This window comes from Lepisma saccharinum, chromosome 1 (assembly GCF_977018435.1).
Source record: "Lepisma saccharinum chromosome 1, izLepSacc3.1, whole genome shotgun sequence".
Classification (NCBI taxonomy): Eukaryota; Metazoa; Arthropoda; class Insecta; order Zygentoma; family Lepismatidae; genus Lepisma; species Lepisma saccharinum.
In genome coordinates, this window is record NC_139229.1 from 129,391,630 (window position 1) to 129,413,035 (window position 21,406).

A 21,406-nucleotide genomic window follows, 5' to 3' on the forward strand; every position below is an offset into this window, starting at 1 on the left:
ATAATAGACAAATATAAATAACACACAAGACAAACATAAACACAATGGACACCGCAACTGGAACACAAGACAAACAGAAACGCACTAGACACCACAACTAGTACACAAGACAAAAACAAACATACCACAACTACAACACAAGACAGCACAACTACTTCACAAGACAAATTCAAACACACAACAACTACTATACAAGACAAACTCAAACACACCACAACTACTACAGAAGACAAACACAAGCACACCACAACTACTAGAAAATACAACACAAACACACCACAACTACTACACAAGACAAACACACAATAATTTGTACACAACACAAACACAAAGGCACCACAACTACTACACAAGACACAGAAACAGTCAATATATTAACATTAACAGACTTGATTACATAATGAAATAACTGATAAAAAATATATATTTAAAAAAATGAAACTTGAACTAATTAGATTAAATACGTAATGGAAACGAACATAACAAAATGATAGAACATTCAACATGTGAGAACAACACAAAGTGTAACATTTGACATACGAACACATTATTATAGACAAAGATAGCCTAAATAACACACCAGATCAAACACAAAATGCACAGAAAATAAAAAAAATATTATTTTTAAGGCCAAGAGACAAAACAGAAGACACACACACAGGACACCACAACTCCTACATACATACACCACAAGACACACACAACTACTACACAAGACAAACACAAACACACTAGACAGCACAACTACTACCCAAGACAAACACAAACACACCAGACACGACAACTACTACACAAGACAGACACATACACACTAGACAGCACAACTACTACACAAGACACACTGAAACAGTCAATATATTATCTTTAACATTCTTCTTTACATAAAAAATAACTGATAAAAAAGTATATAAAAAATAAGAAATGAAACGTGAACTCATTAGAATAAATATGTAATGGAAACGAACATAACAAAATGATAGAACATTCAGCATGTGAGAACAACATAAAATGTAACATTTGACACACAAACATATCATTATAGACAAAGCTAAATAACGCACCAGATCGCACAGAAAACAGAAAACAAAGAAATTATTATTTCTAAGGACAAGAGACAAACCAAAAGACACACTAGACACCACAACTCCTACAAACACACTAGACAGCACAACTACTACACAAGACAAACACAAACATGCTAGACAGCACAACTACTACACACGACAAACACAAACATACTAGACAGCACATCTACTACACAAGACAAACACACTAGACAGCACAAGTACTACACAACACTCATACATGTACACAACCATTGATTTCTAAAGAGACGATGCAACACAAAAGACACAAAGTCAGTATACAGTTCAACTACGTACACAACACAGAGAAACACAGGTACAAACAAACATTGAGATCTAAGGACATAAAATAACACAAATAAAGCTGAAATACAGCCATACAGCACAACTTCTAAGGATAACAGACTCACAAGTACATCAATCTACAAGAACATCAAAAAAATTAACAAACACTGCTATACAAGAACAAGATATAACACAAAAAAACACTTAGGCTATGAAACAGCACATACAAAACAAAATACAGGCACACCACAGAACTATACTCACTTTATCCTGGGATTCTCTGGAACCAGCTTTAGGAAGCAAACAAAAACAACTCTAAACTAAACAGACAACACAGCTACCACAGCTACAACTACAGCTACCATCCATGGACAGGTGTATGTGAACACACACCCAAATAAACACACACACACACACAGCGAGAGAGAAAACAGGGAGAAATAAAGAAAGATAGAAGAGGGAGAGAAGGAAATAGAGAGACAAGGAAAAAAGGAGATAAACATGAGAGAGAGTGAAATAAATGATATAGGGAAAGTTACAGAAAGAGAGAGGGAAAGAGGAGAGAGAGGGAGAACAATAAAAATCAACAAAGGAAAACATATATTTCTAAAAACAGAACACAACACAAATAAGAAGCTAACACAACCACACATACAACTACTACGGACAACACACACAAATAAATCATCATGCAAGACATGTGCATTCATAAGAACAAAATACAATGCAAAAAGACACAGCAGAATGGACAACACCTGGGAGCACACACACATGCATAAAAATCAACATAGCAAAAACATGAAAACAACAAAGCTAAACATTTAGAAATGAAAACAAATATAGATATAAACAGTAATTAACAAGTACCTGATTTTTGCCCTGAAGACATGATGTGAACATTATGAATAATAGAGTTAGAAATAAGATGCTTCTAAGTTTAATAGCTTGTGTGGTTTTAATGTAATGACAACTTGTGTTAATTTCTGTACCATGAAAAATATTTATCCACTCTGTTTTTAGTAAATTCATTCATATGTACTATTAAATTAAAATATGATGGAGAGTACAATTAAATAACGGAAATAAACTGTGGCATTTTCGAACGTACCATCCCAGCATTCGCCTTTGCAGACAAAGGAAAAACCACAGGAAAAAACCTTAGTCAGGATGACCAGCAATGGAGTTTGAACTGTTGATTTCTCAAGTTTAAGTCTTCATGTAAATTAATAGCGAAAGCAACTAATTACAGGTTAAACATTTAAACAGATATAGTAGAAATTTTCCTTACCTTTCAATATAGTGGTGAGAATGGTCTGTTGGGAATATGGACATTCTGTTGTGTTGATCCCAAGATTAGATGCAAGGGCAACATTGAAGCTCTTGGGTGAGCTGTAGTCCATTGGTTCAGATCCTGCCAAAATCTCTGATTTTGTTTCTGAAAGAAGAAGAAAAGGATATTACTGCAAGAAGTGAAACACGAATAGAAGTGACTACTGAAAGTCCTGCAGTGAAATAAGAAGATAGGCTTATCCATTAGTGTCAATATTTACTCAGGCTTTTTTTTCATCTACAGGGTGGCCACAAATTAAGGGGGCACCTTTTGTCACACTAACTTTTGTATTAATTGAGCTAGTATTTATTTTTCCTTTTTATCTTTCTTTACACGTATGTGTACCAATAACGTGTAGCTGAAGTTCAGCAACAAATGCTGCAGCACTTAAAAGTGGCACTATCTCAAGAATCAACAAGTTATTTGATGCAAATGGTGTCTCAGACCTTAAAAATCTGGTAAGCCACAAACATATAGAATGAAAGCCAATTACATCTCCAAGCTTGCATTGATTTAAATGGAGTTCAATTTGATAATTATGTGGAAAACAGATAAAATTGTCATTGTGATGTCTAAGTTACTATCTTCAGAAAATAACAAAGTTGCCAATATTATAAATGTGTTCTCACTGTTAAATGTAATTGATGATGAAAAGATGCCACTTAATTTGTGGCCACCCTGTATATTTCAGCACGTTTATCATATTTTGTGACAATAAATATAAGACTCAATTTGCATTGACGGTAAATAAAATAAATAATACATTTTGTAGGAATACATAAAAATATGTGTGTACTGGGTTCAAAACCTGGGCTATCATAGTATTCAAATGGACAAAAATTAGCTGGTCGAGAGGGCCTTTCTCGTTGATTTTTTTTTTTTTTACTTTTAGGTGATGTGACATTTTGATTACAAAGACATACCTTAAAATAATTGCAAAAGGATTTCAAGTGTTTCACACATAATTTGTAAAAATGGCAGCCTATATTTGGAAATATTTACGTAGGCCTACATGGAAGTATAACAGGAACTCCATTTTTTCCTCCTTGAGTAAATTTTAGTCATGTATTAATAAAATGTTTCTTCTTCTGCCACTCTTGTATTTTCAAAAGAATGCTTTTCTCAGTGGATAACAGACAATTAGCTCACCCTGATTTGTGGTGTGGTTCTGAGATGTGACTTAATCCTCTTAAGAGCAGGGAAACTTCCTTCAGCCGTGCAGTTGTTGATGGGAATGTTAATAATTCGGCTGAGCACATACCCAAACTGATAACTAGGGAATGGATTTTAAGGTGCAAAATTACGGTCGGAAAAGGAGAAAAAAGGTTCTGAAAATGTTTTTAAAAAGGTGTTAATAAAATGCCTTTATTCAATACTCTCTTTTCCTGCACCTTCTTTATATAGGCTAATGTGAGCGAACTGCATGGAGAACTGTGGTTCTGCTGAAGTTTGTGTTTTCTCTCGCGGGCTTTGCTACATTATCTTGGGAACTATTGGGGGTTGCAATGATTATATTATACAATTTTATAACTCTTGTTCTGTTCTACAAAATGAGACTATACGAATTTATGTAACTGCTCAAGAAGAGTGAAAATCATTTATTTTTCTGTCTATTTTTTTTTTTTTTTTTTAGCAAAACATGAAAGAAAAGGAAGGAAAAAGGTTCTGAAGCATCAAAAAATGGATAAATGTGCTAATCTCACAAAAAGGTGAAACAAAGTGTGTTCATTTTACTTGATTTCATGTCCTAAAATACATACCTCAAACGATTGGTATGAAAACAGCTATATTTTTTGGAAAGGATGCACCTCAAAATCCATTCCCTACTGATAACACTTTCACCCTTAAAACCAATTAACTTTTATTTGAAACATTTCTTTCTAAAATTCTTCGTTGGCGAAATATTTTGCAGTGTCAATTTAAATGGTCCAACCAGTACATTTAGATCGAATTGATGAAATTGCGAGTCTCAGGGTATGTCCGAGTCTAAGGGTAAACTTTTGTAAATTTAAATATTTAATTTATGATACTGTAGGAGGGTTGTTCATGGAATTCCTGCTCTAAGAAGGCTCCTGAATAAGAAATCAGGATGATTATTTCTAAGCAGGTATTAAAGGGGGGTCAAGAGTTTGCGATTCTTCTATGCATTTACATAGAGGAGAGTATATCATCTTTATCTAGGAAAAGATGTTGACTCACGCATACATGACCAGTCCTTAGCCTTAAGGTGAAAACAATCACTGCCAGAGACCATTTCAATTTGTGGAACCAAGGTCGTCTGACAGAGGCATTCACCAGCGGCAGCTCATGACCTCTCAAAGATACGTGCTACAGGTAGGTGTTGTTTCTTGCATTTACAATAACCCCCCCCCACTCACTTGGAACCACGTACATACGTAGGATTTTTTTCCCCAGGGGGACTGAAATGGTAAAACTTGGTATCACATAGTGGTTTCCTAGGTAGGGGTGAAATAAACTGCAAAATATTTGCAATCACCGCTTTAAACCTTCATTTTAGAAGCTGTTCAAAGACAAAAATGGTAGTCAGAGATCATTTTAAAGGGTGTTCGCATTTAACCCTTTTTTTCCGAGTTCTTTACTGCTTTCATCAGAAACTCAAAATTTTGAGATGTAGCACCCCCCCCCCCCATCAACTTCCCCACCCCAATCTCACATATGCCACTGCTTGGAGAAACAAAACACAACAGATCCTTCACAATGACTGCTTCACATGCCACGTGTCTGACAATGAACTGTGGAGATGCCAAATGGAGACGTTTCACTGAAGCCCTATGCTCCTGATGGAGCAAAAGGAATTAAGTAAGTTACATGATGTGGTTTTCAGTAGTGTTCCCACATCAACTTGAAATGAATTTTCTCTGTTTTCTGGAACCCTAAGTTTTTTTCCAGAATACTACATACCTAGTACACTATCATTTTAAATTATTTATAATGGGCTCTGCCATTTACCATCCTCCACCTCTCTATTATTATTAGCGATGGGACAGATTAACCAGTACTCAATATTAGCCAACATAGGGCTACGGTGTATCAGTTTTGTAAGTGCATAAAAATGTATCTTGAAATGTTACAGAACTGGTTGTGGTGTCATTTTGTAAGGACATACATTAAGTTTGAATAGCATTTGGAATAGTACTGATATCCACCACCATAAGCACAATTGGCAGTTCCACTAAAAATAGCTGCTTTCACAGGTCAAGAGAGAGCTGACTGTGTGTTTTAGCTGCATCCATGTCCAACAAGATACAGCACCACCTCACTGAAGTCCAGGATATAATAAATAACCGATTTCCAGGTCGATGAGAGCCAATTGCATGGCCACCTCAATCACCTGATCCAACACACCTCGATTTTAACTTTTGGGATTTCGTTCACCTACCAGGAAATCAGTTACTGAGGATATCCCAGATTTCAGTGAGGTACTGAGGTCATGCACCATCATGTTGGAAGTGGCCTCCAAACCAAAACACACAAAGAGCTCCTCTTAGCTTGTGACAGCAGCCATTTTTAACGTTTCCGAATAAATCTTTGTAAACCTACAAAGTTGTAAAATCCTTTTTGAACCACCCTGCATTTACAACTCTCTAATTTAGTGCAATATTATTATTTTATGACTAAAAACATACAGGGTGCGGGAATGAACTGGACAATTTGGCAAATGAATATTGTTGCGTCAGAGGTAACATGCGACTACTGTCATCTTCCAGTCCCTGCTTTACCATTCAGTTATGATGGAGTTGTGGAACGAGGCACAGAGCACATTCACTGTAAAAACATATTACAAAAACAATGGTAATATTCCTTGGCCCATGAGATCACTGGACCTGTCCATGTGAAAGTAAAACTCTTCGAACCAGCAACCCCAAGCACCCTCAATTAACTTAAAGATCAGACCCAGGAAGAAATTGCTTAAATTCCTGTGGCCTTGCTGCCCAATGTGGTGTACCTATCAAAAAGACTGATAGTGTGTGTGGAACAAAATGGAGGTCTCTTATTAATGTTATTTCCAAATAAACAAAAATGTAACAATTGTATTTGTATTTCTTCTTTACTGAATAAAGTACTCCATTTTATATGATGATGTACAATCTGTGTTAAGTGTGGAGATTCATTGCCACACCCTGTATGATTCACGTGTCGTGGTTTTGTAAAGTAAATGTCTTAAATACACAGTTCCTTTTCAAAGGCAAACCCTCTGCAATCATCCTGTTACATACATAGGATCATTTGCAATATATATTATACCAGTAGAGTATTGATTATCAATATGCCTATTAATAAATATTGCGTATAGTTTAACTGTGTCCTCCAACAACAAAACTAATTCTAGAATAAAATGACATCTTTGCGCACATAATTAATGACTAAGATCTATGTAGGAGTTTTCAAACTGTATTACAGTGCATGAAATAAATTTCTAACACATCACACACACTCACTGTATACATAGCCAAAAGTCAACTGTGTTCCAAGTGAACTTGCCCAGTATGACATCAACACATTACAATACGTAAGTGAAGGCACAAATGCAAGAACACTCTAAGCCCCGCGACAAGTTAAGTTTGCAGCAACTTTTCGCCCATGTAGACCCAAACGTGCGCGCAGAATATAGTTCCGCTGCAATACTGCCGATTTTCTCAATGTCTGTGATATGAACGGCTCGGCAGTTGAGGCAAGACTCGCACGGGAGATGTTGAGCGCCGTTCTCGCGCAGTTTAATACATAAAACCTGCTGCAAACTTAACCTGTCGCGGGGTATACTTGCCTTTGATGTCACAATAAGTAAACAGTGAGAGTTGTGTGCTTTCGAACGGAGAATGATTGTTGGAACACACAAATTTGGGCATTTAAGAAGAGATATCTCAGCAATTAAATGTGTCCCAGTCCACTGTTAGTGATGTCATTGGCAAGTGCAAATGTCATGGAAGCACGGAGCCCTATCATCACTCTGGAAGGCCCAGGACTGATCGGGACCGGCAAACTCTGAAGCACGTTGTACGAACCAATCGTCAGACAGCATTATCAATGATTGTAGAGGATTTCTGCTGTAACTCAGGTACAGAGCACAGTGATAGAACTAGTTGCCGGGAGGTGATAGAACTTAGTTTTCATGGTTGTGCTGCTGCTAGAAAGCCATTGATCATATCCACCAATGCCCGGCGCCACTTGGAGTGGTGCAAATAACACCGTCATTGGACTATGGAGCAGTGGAAGTAAGTCTCATGGAGTGACGAGTCACAGTACATGTTCTGGCAGTCAGATGGATGCGTGCGGACCTGGTGGATGCCTGGCAGACAGCGTTTGCCAGTGTCTGTTGTAGCAACAGTGAAATTTGGTGGAGTGCCATAATGGCTGAGGTGTTTTTTCCTGGTTTAGACTTGGGCTCTTAGTTTCAATCAATGGATTGATGATCTCTGACATGTACCACAACATTTTAGACAATAACATGCGTCCCATGCTGTGGCAACAGTGTGGAAGAGGCCCCTTTCTTGTATCAAGATAATACTCCTGCCCACGCAGCAAGGTCAACTGTATCAAGGTTTGAAGAAAATCAGGTGGAAGTGCTTAACTGGCCTTCCCAAGCCCTGATCCAATCAAGTATCTTTGGATAAGCTGCATCATCATTTGCATGCCAGACTAACTCGACCAACAAACACACCAACTACTCATCGTGCAACAGGAAGAATGCAAACAAATTCCGCCAGCAGTTTACCAGAACTTAGTGGCAAGCCCACCCCGAAGGGTAAATGCTCTAATAACAGCAAAGGGAGGTTTGATACCCAATCAACATGACTGGTGTCTTGGAATTAACAGCAATGGATGTCCAGTGACTTTTGGCTATATAGTGTGTGTGTGTGTGTACACACACTATATATGTATATATTCCACACCAAGTAAGACGTCCCATTCTCCAACCTCTGCCTACACCAACCCTTAGTCAATCGTGAATAATCCTTTCACCTTGGTCACCAAACAAATATCCCAAATACACCTCCATTAAGAAATATTCCACCAACCCCACTGTACTTGTCACACAATACCACCCTGCACCCCCCCCCTCCCCCAACAAAATCAGACATATTCCCTCCTTTCCATCCTCCACAGTGATCCAAACACCAGAAAAACATCTTCCCCAACAAGCTCGGAGTTTCGTAGAATTTTCAGCGAAAAACGCAGGCTCGGCCAGGACTCTGACATACCGTGCCATTGCTCTCTGACTTCGACCAATGTTTTAAGTACGTCTCCTGTGTGCACCTTATCTGAATGAATTTACATCTCTATGCTGGGAGGAACCAGGCAATGTCGACGTCTACAGTGTTTCAAAGACAACAGATTGCGGTAGCACTTGCAGAGATGATTTCACACAGATAAAACAGCAGCAGCAAAAAATTAGGCAAAGCCTCAGTAGCAAAGAAATGGCACTGTATGCCAGAAACCCAGGTCGAGTCCTGGTCAAGACTGCATTTTTCGCTGAAAATTCTACATAGTACAAGTACTGTGTGCCTAATCTTAAAGCTCATAGTTGTTTTCAAATAGCCCCTGCTCCCCCTCCCCCGCTCACAAATCCAAAGCCCCAGGTGAAAAAAAAACTATACCCCAAAGGAACCTGCCACACCTCTAACTTCATCTATATCCTCACGTGGAATATTATTATTCAGTACAATGTACCATTAATGAAAATGATTCTCTCTACAAAAACAAAAAAAAACAAAAAAATATATACTCACATTTGCCTCAATGAAACTATTCCTAATTGTCTGTATCACTTGCACATCTACTCCTCAAAAGTCAAAGAGTATTGGTCGATCGGATGGGCGACTTCAGGTTCTGACTGCAAATAACAAATGCATTTCAATTTAAGGACTAAATTCTGAATGTCCCACATACACATAGATATTAACAATTACAAATATTCTTAAATAGTTGACATTGTTACAGTGTTATCCACACTTTTTAATAAAATCAAAACCTCTCTAGATATGAAGCAGTGTTGTAAATTAATCTCTACTTTAGTTCACATTGTCTACCACAATGCAATGTAATCTACTTGTAGAGGAAAACACATGAAAATGTTGATGTATAGTCTGTGGCACATCACTGATTAACAGCCAATACATAGTCCTGGGTTTGATACCGGGTGGAGGCACATGGCACAGTGGTTCGGATCCCACATTAAACTGTAGGTCCAGTTCAGACTGGCCTTTCTGTGCATAAAGTGGACTTAAAACAATTCAATCAAACACCCAATACCACCCTCACTTCACTTCAACAAAATCACACACCCCCTATGTTTTCATCCCCCACACTGATTCTGACACTAGAAACAAACCCAGAGTTGCTTTCAAGTGCCTCCCTACCCTGTATAACATCCTGGCCTACAGTACTCCAGATTCACACCGCCATATGAAAATTTACCCTCCACCCAACAGGAATCTGCCACACCTCAAACATCATCTATCGCCTCACCTGAAACATCTGCAGTGGCTTTATTGAGGGAAACCTCCACAATTATTCACCTCAGGATAAAAAATGGCTGAAGTTCAGATTGTTTAACTCCAAACCAATAACCCTACATTTGTGTTTTTGATGTTACAGGATGGCCACTCAAGGACCATAATAATAATAAACATTAACAACAACCTGGGATTTTCGGTGGCGAGAACTAAAATGAACGACTTAATGCAATTGGCTAATGAGCCAGAATCGTAATGGCAATCATAAAAACAAACTTTACTGACCTTCTTTAAAAAAATAACTTTTACTGAACATTTTCCATCCCTGAAACCGTGAGTTACTTCATTCACGGACCCCCTTATTTCTACTTATTTTGCATTTTCTAGACGTGACCACAAATTCGTGATTAGGACACCAAAATTAGTGACTATGCCGAATTTGAAAGCAATCTGAGATATTCTGTAATTGCTTCGTTGTCTTTTCAACATAAATAACTTTTTTCGAAATCCAAACAGTGTACACTACTTTAAGGACGGTTTAAATTTCGTGTGACAATGATTGCCAAAATTATGTGATAATTAGTCTTCCTGGTAGGGGAATTTGAAAAAAAAATAATCATAAAACAATCGGAACTGTTACCCACATTGTAATCAATGAGTCCCAAGTTCGATACCCAGTGGAGACATATTGTGGTTCAGATCCCATTCTAAAATGTAGGCCCACTCGCAATTTGCCTAACTGTGCATAAAGTGGACTTAATATCTCATTAGCAGTAGTACTTAAGTTTTTACTAAGGAGTTAATTTAAATTAAAAATTGGTGCAACTACTACTATCACCAAGTAGTGAGAATAGCAGAGAGTGTGGTAACAGTTTCATACATCGGACACACATTTCTTCAATTTTACACAAGAAACTACTTACAGAATGAGTTTCTTCAAGGTTTACAACATTCGTCGAGGTATTTTCTTTAATCGCGGAATATATTTAATTAGGAAATCATGTATTTTTCAAGAGAAATATCTCACCGACGCACAACTGCCATTGCTTTCATTTGCTTGCCCTACGGCAAACAGATGCTGCGTACGTTTGATGACATAAGCCCCCGTCAGTGTTACAACCCTTTTTCTTTCTTTCCTTTTTTTTGCTATGCTTGCCTAACGTATCCAAACCTAACCTAACCTTAGCAGAAATGGTTCGTGGGGCTATCTGTGAATGGAAACACTGCATGCCCACTACGGTAGTCAAGATTTGCCCGCCATATTCTGTGTCATGGAAGCTAAAAAAGGAGTCAAAGAAATTACTCTCTACGTGAAAAATTGTGTTGTTTTTTTTTCGTGTAAAAAGCATAATGGCACCTTGAACTATGTTCCACAATACACAATTGGTAAGTACAAACCATGCGAAACACAATATATCAGATTTTAATGTGTCTCCGATCTATGAAACTGTTACCATACCGAAAGTGCTAACACCAGAAATTACATGATCTGGTGTTGGGAAGTATTTACAGAAATAATTTTAATAATTTACGTCATGTGACATATTATCAGCCACAATTCATATTAAAACATCTTGCGGTATTTTTCCAACTTCATAGTGTGCAGAAAAATTACTTGTTGTTGTCCATACGAAAATAAATGCACGCCGACATTAGCTTATTTTCTACACATCAACAACTAAATACTGCACACATGACAGGGTCAGAGAAAGAAGAAGAAGAATGCACACATGTAGTAGGCCAGGTTGTAGATCGTACACATGCGCCGTTTAAAATCTGGTGAAAATAGCTCAAAAGCTAGCTTCTTCACCTGGTGAAAATAGTCAGTCCAAAAAATATACCATACATAGATAGATTTATTTCCTGTAAGAACCATACATGTAACACTAATTACAGATTGGTATAGGAAACGTCATATAACATTACAATGTATTATATACGTATTATACATTACTAATACAAAATGTAGATAAATGTAGATAACAATTGATAATTAATCAAATTTGATTTGAAAAAATTCCACAACCGAATAAAAACAATGATATATAAGCATACTTTTAAGCTGATTTTTAAATATGTTGAGTGGACAGTCTTTTAATTTCTTAGGCAAATGGTTGTACAATTTATATCCATTAAAGTAAACACTCTTATTAAAATTAGATGTCCTGTGGCTTTCATAATGAATGTCATCTTTCTTCCTCGTTCCATACGAATGTACGCTGCTATTTGTTTTAAGATTGAGAATATTTTTCTTCATAAATATTAATGCTTCATATATATACAAACATGGTAATGGTAAAATCTTTAGGCTTCTAAACACCTGCCTACACAATTCACGATAATTGGCACCGATTATTATTCTAACGACTCTTTTCTGTAAGATAAACAACTGTTTGGCACCAGGTGTATTTCCCCAAAACATAATTCCATATCTTAATCTTGAGTGAAAGTTTGCATGACAAGCCATAAGAACGGTTTCTTTACTACATATTTTGCTTAATACCTTAAGTCCATAACAGACTGAGCTTAGTTTGGAGAGTAATACATCAGTATGAGTATTCCATTTCATATTTCCATCAACAACAACACCTAAAAATTTTGTATGTTGTACACAATTAATAATATCATTATTTATTTTTAGTATAGGTTTGGAACAATTAATCTTTTGTAGATTGTGGAATAGTATATAGGCAGTTTTTGATCTATTCAAAATTAGCTTATTTTCAATACACCATTGTGTCAAGTCGGTTAGTACTTTATTAGTTATAATTTCCAATTGGCACAAGTCACCATGCTTAGTTATGATATTAGTATCGTCAGCAAAGAGAATTATATTGGAGTCGTTAATATTAGCTGGAAGATCATTAATAAAGATAAGAAAAAGTAAAGGTCCCAAAATGGAACCTTGGGGTACACCATGTTTTAGAGGCAAAACATTTGATTGTTAATGACTAGCATTATGAGTAACTTCAACATACTGCATTGGGTTTAAAGCACTAGCACATGTACCTTTATCGAAACTATGTCCTCAAAGATGTATAACTTTCGAATTTTCATGTGATAATTTACTGTCAAACTAAATTTACTGTCATTTACATGTTTAAGGGAGTATGGATGCAGCTGACATCATACCCTAAAATAATCTCAAATTTGAGAGAGCCAACCACATGTTCCTATTTCACAGTTTATGAGAACTACTAAAAGTTCATCAAGTAAATCCACTACACAATTTCAATCACACAGATAATGGCTTGCCAAGAAGCTGTAAGAGCTAAGAAAAATACACAAATACCTTTATATTTTCCCCTTTCTTCTACTATAGCGCCTTGACATCTACTTCAAGTCGCCGCCATTTTCGTAAGTGTTGCCACGATACAGCGTTGCCAGGTCATATTTTCAAAAATCGGGAGATCGTCCCCTGAAAAATCAGGAGATCTGCTTAAAAAATCAGAAGAACTAATAATAGCGTATTATCAACGTTCTGGGGGGGGGGGGTTGAGTGGGAAAAGCTTCCCACTATCATTATTGAACGTTAATTATTAATTTTAGATGTCAAAAGATAATACTGTTATGTTAATACAAATTTTATTATGAATTTGTACTTCAAGTGGTACGATAACCCCACCCCCTTAATTCACCTAAGGTAAAGATACAGTTTCCCCCAACCAGTGGCGATGATCGAGTGCCAAAACAGAGGGGGTGCAAGTGACAGTACTGGAAAAAATCCGACCTCGATTTTCTGTTCATCTCTCAGAAATATTCTAAAATAAATGGTTGTGACTGTGCATGGATTTATGTACTTGGCGTTTAAAAGTTTATGGAAACATTTCGTGAATTTTGTGTTAACTAAGACTAGAGCTTCAGCCATTACGCATTCGGGGATATATTTTTGAATTACTCTACCTGATAACACCTTAGCTTGATTTTATTTAAAATTAGACAAAGTTAGAGGATGTAAGAACGCCCACAGTTTTTTTTTTAACAACACATTCAAAGCATACTCGCATTAATGGTAATGGAGAAGGGCTATCATGCCTGGACCCCCGAAATAACCTTGAATTAAAATTTTACTTTCAATCAAGGAAGGTAACCAACCAGTATTACACAGATTGATTGATTGATTTGGTTTATTTTACTTCGCATCTGCCACATTTGTCTAATCATAAATATGTGAAATTGATGAAGGGACACTCACAAAGAGCACCCATGCCCAGTCCGGGATTCGAACCCGGGAACCAGTATCAGACAAGTCGCAGGTTTTTTCTTCAACTTTTTTCCCAAGTCACTCCAGACAATGTAAATGTTAATTAAATCGCCTTTTGCATTCCAGGATTATCTGATCTAAAATCGGGAAAGATAATTTCTACCGCCACAGTATTGATTGAGTATGAAGGTACATAAGACCAATTGTAGTAGCAGTTACGCTCAGAAATGGCTTAAATAAAAACATGAACCATTATTTCTAAGTTAAGAGACTGCGACGTACAAGCATAGGCATAAGTCTGCAACAGCAGTTTACTAAGCCGACCTCCGTGGCTGAGTAGTTAGCACAGCGCTATGACATCAAGGAACCCGTCTCGGGATCGATTGATTTAGTTTATTTTACTTTGCGTTTTGTACTTCTTGGCAAATTCGATGGGGATGAGTGATGAAATTGATGAATGGACATTCACAAACAAACAAGCCCGAGCGGGATTCGAACCCGGAACCCTTGGCGTCGCAGCGCGTTGTGATAACTACTCGACCCCAGGGTCCGGCCGTGTCGGGATCGAATCTCGGCCTGGGCACGGTTATCTCTTTATCAATTTCATCATATCATCATTCATTCTCGTCTTCGCGATTAGCCAAAAGTGGCAGAAATGCGAAGTAAAATAAACCAAATCAATAAATCGACATTTTACTAAGAGCTTTTGTAACCATAACCTTTAGCTGCATTCGTTATGTGGACTCCCTTTTTATCCGAGTTGCAATAAACACTACCATAAAACGGAAAACTTGTTCCTATGTGTGGGTGGCAACATTGGTATTTAGTTGTAACCAGTTTTCAGTTACCTCCCCTTTGACAAAAACCGCACCAGATGGGACACCCGTGTTGGAGTTCCCAATGCACAATGGGCTCAAGAAACCGCGCGGCTTTCCCAATGTCATCAAGCCTGGTATAACCATTTTCTATGGTATAACCCTCCTCCACCACCTACCTCTCTCTCTCTCTCTCTCTGCAGAATATTCATGGATCTTTGCATTCCATCAGCTGAATATGTAAAATTTAAATAAACTTTCCATTTTTTAAAAAATAATTGGTCATTATAAATATTTAAGGAAGCAAAAAATCAGGAGATTTCCACATTTTCATGAAACTTGTCAGGAGATCAGTAGACCGTGCTGAAAATCAGGAAATCTCCTGCGAAATCAGTAGACCTGGCAACACTGCCACGATATGAGGATAACATTTCCTTCCTTAGCAAAGGTACAGCGCTATGGTACAGCGCCTTGAATAACGTAGTGTGGAAAACGACACAAGAAACTGGTTCCCCGAGACGATGACAAGTAGATGGCAGTGCGATCGACCCAGGTGCTAATTTTGTTATGAAAGTAATGCGGCTTAGTTAGTTTTTGGAATATATTGTGTAGATTTGTTTCTCTAGAAAGGCGGTAAGTGAATTGATGGAAACAGTTATATTTGTGGAGTGATTTGCAGTCACAAAATGTTATTAATTTGGAAAGAAAAGTAAAATAAAATTAATAAATAAATAGCATGCGTAACGCAAGAAGAAACATCGCAATGTGATTCCGGACGTCAGGTCTTGTACTGTGTATTAGAGTTTATTTTTCTATGTTATTAGAATATAAATAGTATCCTGAGAGATATTTCATACCGAGGCGACAAACTACAAATGTCGCTTGAAAGCGAGCAGTCGGAAATCAATGCAGCCTTTCGAACCGTAGGGACACAAGCTCTGACTGCACCGTTTCCTCAAGGAGATTTTACACCAAAGCGACACGCGACAAACGATACGAGGATTTCACACCAAAGCCACACGGGTCCTTCGGTCCAAGGCAACTTTCACACCCAAGCGACACATGTTGCTTGGAAACGAGCCAATCAAGAGCAACATTTCACATCGTAGCGGCATGACGGGAAGCACAGGCCAGCGTTCGGTTGGTGAAATCTTCAAGCGATAAGTGTCGCGTGCCGCTTGTCGCTTTGGTGCGCAATCTCACTAAAGTAAGACACTCATTGCATCGCGTATGCGCGAACAACAAACCACGAGAACATGTTGCAAGCTATTTAGGAAATAGCCCAGTTTGAGCGACAAAGCGACACGTGTTGCTTATCGTGTCGCCTAGATCTGTAGGGACTGTGCGGTTTATCGTGTCGCCTATCTGTTGTTCGCAAGGAACGCTTGCTAATAGACTGAAGGCACCATGTCGCTTGTCACTTAGTTGGGAACTCCCCCTGTAGCGCGTCGCTTCGGAGCTTTCCGACCGAAGTAACAAGTAGCACGCGAATACGCCATATGAACGTGTCGTTTGCTGTTTGGACCCTCATGTGCAATGAATGCTATTTTACAGGCTGGAAGTGTGTGTCACTAGTGTGAACATCCCGTGTCGCTTGTCCCATTGGTTTGAAAGTTGCCTTACAATCATGTCGATGGCACTAAGAAAGTTTTGTGGGGTTCCCCTTGTCGTTTCATGCAATCATCATTAGGGTAAAGACCCCGAATATGAGACCCTTTTGGTAGAATTCGATTTACTTGTTAATTAAAGCATAAACGATTTATGTTTTTTTTAAATATATTTTGTAGGGAGTCTATTCATTTTGGAATACAAAAAAGTAACAGTCATAAATTATAAACAAAAAAATGAACACATGTGCTACTGAGCTATTTTTATAGGGGGTACCGAATAAGAGACCCCGACCTTCTTTGGGTTATATAAATCATTTGAATCTTTGAACTAAATTATTTTCTTACCCAACTATAAGTGAAACGAAATTATTTTTACACCATGTTTAAAAAGATTAGGCTATTCTAAAAAAAGAAACTGATTATTTTTACCATGCTAAAATACAAAACAATTCCTTCTATGCTATCCTAGTAGCTGTCCTGTTGTCACCAAAATTCACTTCAAATGAAACTGTGAAAAGACCTACATTGTGTTACACATGAGTAACTACCTGGTAGAAACTAAGTTCATAATGCGTTTACTTTTCATTTTTGCACATCGGACACACAATAGTGTAATGAGCCCACTTATAACTACGTGTGCACTTTACCCACTCTTCACCACGTTGATCTTTGGAATACGATGAACCACAAAATACACATTCTGTATCATATTCATCTACATCTAATTCTAAACTGTCAGACGATTCTGATAATGAGAAAGATTCTTCCGACTCATCTGTGGATTCTTCACATTTCTTTGATACAACCTTCCTCTTCTTACGTGAAGTAGAACGCGAGTAATCTGATTGCTGCTTTTTTTTTTTTTTTTTTTTTACCTCAGTAGGCTTCCTACTGTGAGTGCCTGTAACACCACTACCAAACAGGTTCTTCACTTCCTTCTTACATTTCTTCGAATTGTCTGCAAGTCTTCTTTTGTATGGTGTCGTTGTTATAACTACTGGTTGATTCACTACGCGAGATTTCCCGGAGTTGGTAAGAGATGGACTGTCTAGTGCGGGCAGTGGCTCAATGTCTTCTGGCATTACAATGGCATCGTCATCAGGGGTGGTACTGTTTGAAGACTGCGTAGCTTGAATAGGACTGCTTTCAGGCTCCTGTTCCTGTTCAAGTTGGCCTAACCTGCTGCAGCTTGGTTATATAGTCCGATATAGTTCGTTATTTTGTGTAAAAACTACAAGAATATTCTGATCATTATATATAACAAAAGGTAAAGATTAATAACCATTTCATTTGTAACATAATTGCAACGTAGCTCCCAAATTAGGAAAAGCAATGATGAAAATCAACGTAAAATATTAGATATATTTTGTGACTCCTAATATGAGACCCTTCATTATTATGGTAGTCCTATTATGAGACCGGTCTCATATATTGAACCACTTCCAGGTCTCATAATAGGACCTTCGCAGGGTAAATAAATGAACAACACTATCTCTCTTACAAGTGGACGAAAACTAGCAACTAATTACATGGTACAACACACACACTCACCACTACGAAACACAGTAAAAAGGGGATCAGTAACAACTTACCTTATCCATTTTCAGCAGCTAATTTCCAAACGGCAGCAAAATTTCCAGGAGCAAACTTTCTTATTCACATTCGCTGCGTCACCAACTCTACACACAAAGAGCTCACGTGACTTCCAGTGCTATGGCGCGATTCCTCCTTGTGTTTCAGCTCCTTTCTGCTAGGGTGCAGCTCTTTGTTTACGAGATACATGGGGGTCTCATTTTAGGTGCCTATCCTCATATTCGGGGTCTTTACCCTATCATCATCGCCGCGATTAGTTTAAAGCGGAAGAAAAGAGACAGTAAATATCAAAAATACAAATGCTTCAGTGTGTATATCTTTAAAAGAAATGATGATGATAATAATAACGAACCTAATTCATACACAAAAATTTAGTTGCCAAGAGCATTCCACGCGTATTTTTTCTCCCGTATTATTAACGAAAGTATGACGATAACAGGACGTGGTCGACTGTCTAGAATGTTCGTTAATATCTTCGCGACCACTGTACCAAATATCATAGCAATTATCACATTCATAGAAATGCTTCATGTAAAAGAATCAGACGTTGCAGAGAAAACTCAATTTACTTCCATTATAAGCAGTCGAACACCAAGCACCGGGGTCAACACCAGCGCCTCTAGCGGATCATTTTCGAGTGGAACCATCCAGAGAGCGCAGAAGCATGCCGTTTTCCACACTACGTTATTCTAGGCGCTGTAGCAAAGGACAAAATTTGAAGCGAATTTACAATGGCCGAGTCTTCTGCCACGCACGTGTCAGCAGTAAGAATAAGCGTCAAATTTGCTGCTGCCACGTAATTCGTCTGCTAAAAGGATGTAACAAATCTTAAGAACAGATTGAGACGAGAGGAATGCAAGTTTATGATTAGTGGGAATGAATGTGCAGGTAATTTAGAACCTTTTTCTTTAGAAAGCATTTAGCGATATTATTTTAATGCTTACAGAACCTAACCTAACTACGAGAGCATTTAGGTTTATATTAGAAGAATGCTAAGGGACATAATCTTAAAACATTTTTTGTGAAAGTAATCGCTACAACTTCACAGTATGTGTTACAGACGTAATTGCATACATAGCTGATGAAATCACGATAAGACAAAGACCGAGTCTGCTGCCACGCGCATCTTTTTTGAGGTTCCAGCAGAAAAAGAACGTGGCAGCAGACACTGCCATTTACAATACCGAACCCCTCCCCGAGTTTTGTATTATTTCGCAAACTCACTCATTAAGGCCTCCTAATCACGAATTTGAAGTTAAAAGTTTGGGGTACGCGTAGAAATTGCGCAAACGTTCTTCATGCAATACGTCATACCTATAATCAAATCAGTCCACATTCCACATGCTCTTCTACATCGTGATTGTCACTGTCACTGTCGTCTTCTTCGTCAACCTCGACGCATTTCTGTGTGGGATCGTAGAGCGTACCGGCTAGGCGAAATAATTCTAAGGTACAGTCCGATTAATCTGTACAACATTAACAACTTTTTTACTGTTCTCTTCCGCCATTCTTACACGATCCATGCTCTCCAATTATGAAATAAACAGTGTGGCAACGCTGTAGACAGCGTAAGTAAAATAACAACAAATATGGTTCGCATACTTGTATACGGAGAATCATTGCGAGAATAGAAAATATTATTTTACAACTTCTACACGTTAATGAACAATTTCTGCACCTCACCCTAACATGTTAACCTCAGATAAATCATCGGGACTACAGCTCATTTCAGTTCTTACGGCGTGTGCTCTAGAAGCTGGCAAGGGAATTAGGGAGCGGGGAAACGACCTATCCAGCGCAACGAGACTGCATGCAGCGTTGCCAGAGTAGCGGAAAGGTGAGTTGAAATCGAAAGAACCATGAAATACAGACGTCCCATTGTTCGCGTATGACCTGAGTATACCTATTATCCGCATCTTGTGGTCAGTAGAATACCGATAATTGTATGATATCAAATGTATAAAAAGGTTCATTGACAAGAGACCGAAAAACAATTGGTAGTCATCAGACGTCAATTTTGCCTTTGGCCTGGAAACTAATTTACATTCTTGTAGAAAACCAGTGTGATGGAACATATGTGACAAACAATAATGCACCCACTCTTACCCACGGGCACTTTTAAAAACCCCTGTACCCTCTTTATTTTGCCAGATTTTTGTTGGAGCGTAATTCTGATATATGTACGTTTCATCTAAATAAAATATATAGGGCAAAGGTTCCTTATTTCTGAGAAGATGCATTTTTCGCAAAAATGTTACTCTGGCTGTAACTATATCGTCTCTCTCTGTCAGAAATCGTCTACTGTCGTTCTTCTTTTTGTACTTGAAACCCATAGACTTCAGTATCCTCCACAACGACGAAACTCCCCACTGAAATCTTATTTGTGTTTGCAAATCAACGCGTAACTTGTTCAGTGTTGGCTATTCACCCTCTACATAATACCCGAGGATAATTTTTCTTATTATATCTTTATCGCAACACCGTCGATTGCCTTTGTGATACTGTGCCTTTTCATATGTTTGCGCGGTGATTCAAATGACGTGGAACCCGACGCCTCAAGACTGTCTTTGCCTTCCCTAACAATACGCTGCACAGTTCGCGTACTCACTCCACAAGCTTCCGACACTCTCTGTTGCACTTTGTGCACACTTACGGGACCACTGTTTTCTGCTTCCTTTTGAAAATATTCATTAAGCCTACTGATTATTTTCCTGCCTTGGCTACGAACTACCTCCTTCCTGTTCGCCATCGTACGATACTTACTGCGTTGATAAACACAAAGCTCCCAATGGAACAACGAGAGTACAAATTAACGTCACATACATGCCACATACACATTTATCGACGAAACAATGGAGTTAGACAATACACGACGCGACAACAATTACTCACACACATGTTATTCTTACATTCCGCTTATAACAAACAGGAATCAACACTGGGGCAAAACACCATCAGCAGCGCGACGAATTGGCAACACAGCAACGTGAAGAACGAGGTTAGCGCTGC

The 21,406-nt window shown here is 38.1% G+C and overlaps 1 long non-coding RNA gene across 4 annotated transcripts in view; it reads right to left on the reverse strand.

Annotated features, from left to right (window-relative positions):
* Positions 1 to 19,950, reverse strand: part of LOC145988545 (uncharacterized) — a 36,271-nt gene extending 16,321 nt beyond the window's left edge. For 3 of the 4 annotated variants that reach the window (XR_014441764.1, XR_014441762.1, XR_014441765.1), the window contains exons 1-3: positions 13,468 to 13,544; positions 9,450 to 9,553; positions 2,659 to 2,805 (exon numbers count right to left, since the gene is read on the reverse strand). This is a non-coding gene — a long non-coding RNA (uncharacterized LOC145988545). Of the gene's footprint in view, positions 1 to 2,658; positions 2,806 to 9,449; positions 9,554 to 13,467; positions 13,545 to 19,711 lie in introns of those variants that run through there. The other variant, XR_014441763.1, reaches the window with a different exon arrangement.
* Between the last annotated feature and the right edge of the window lie 1,456 nt (positions 19,951 to 21,406).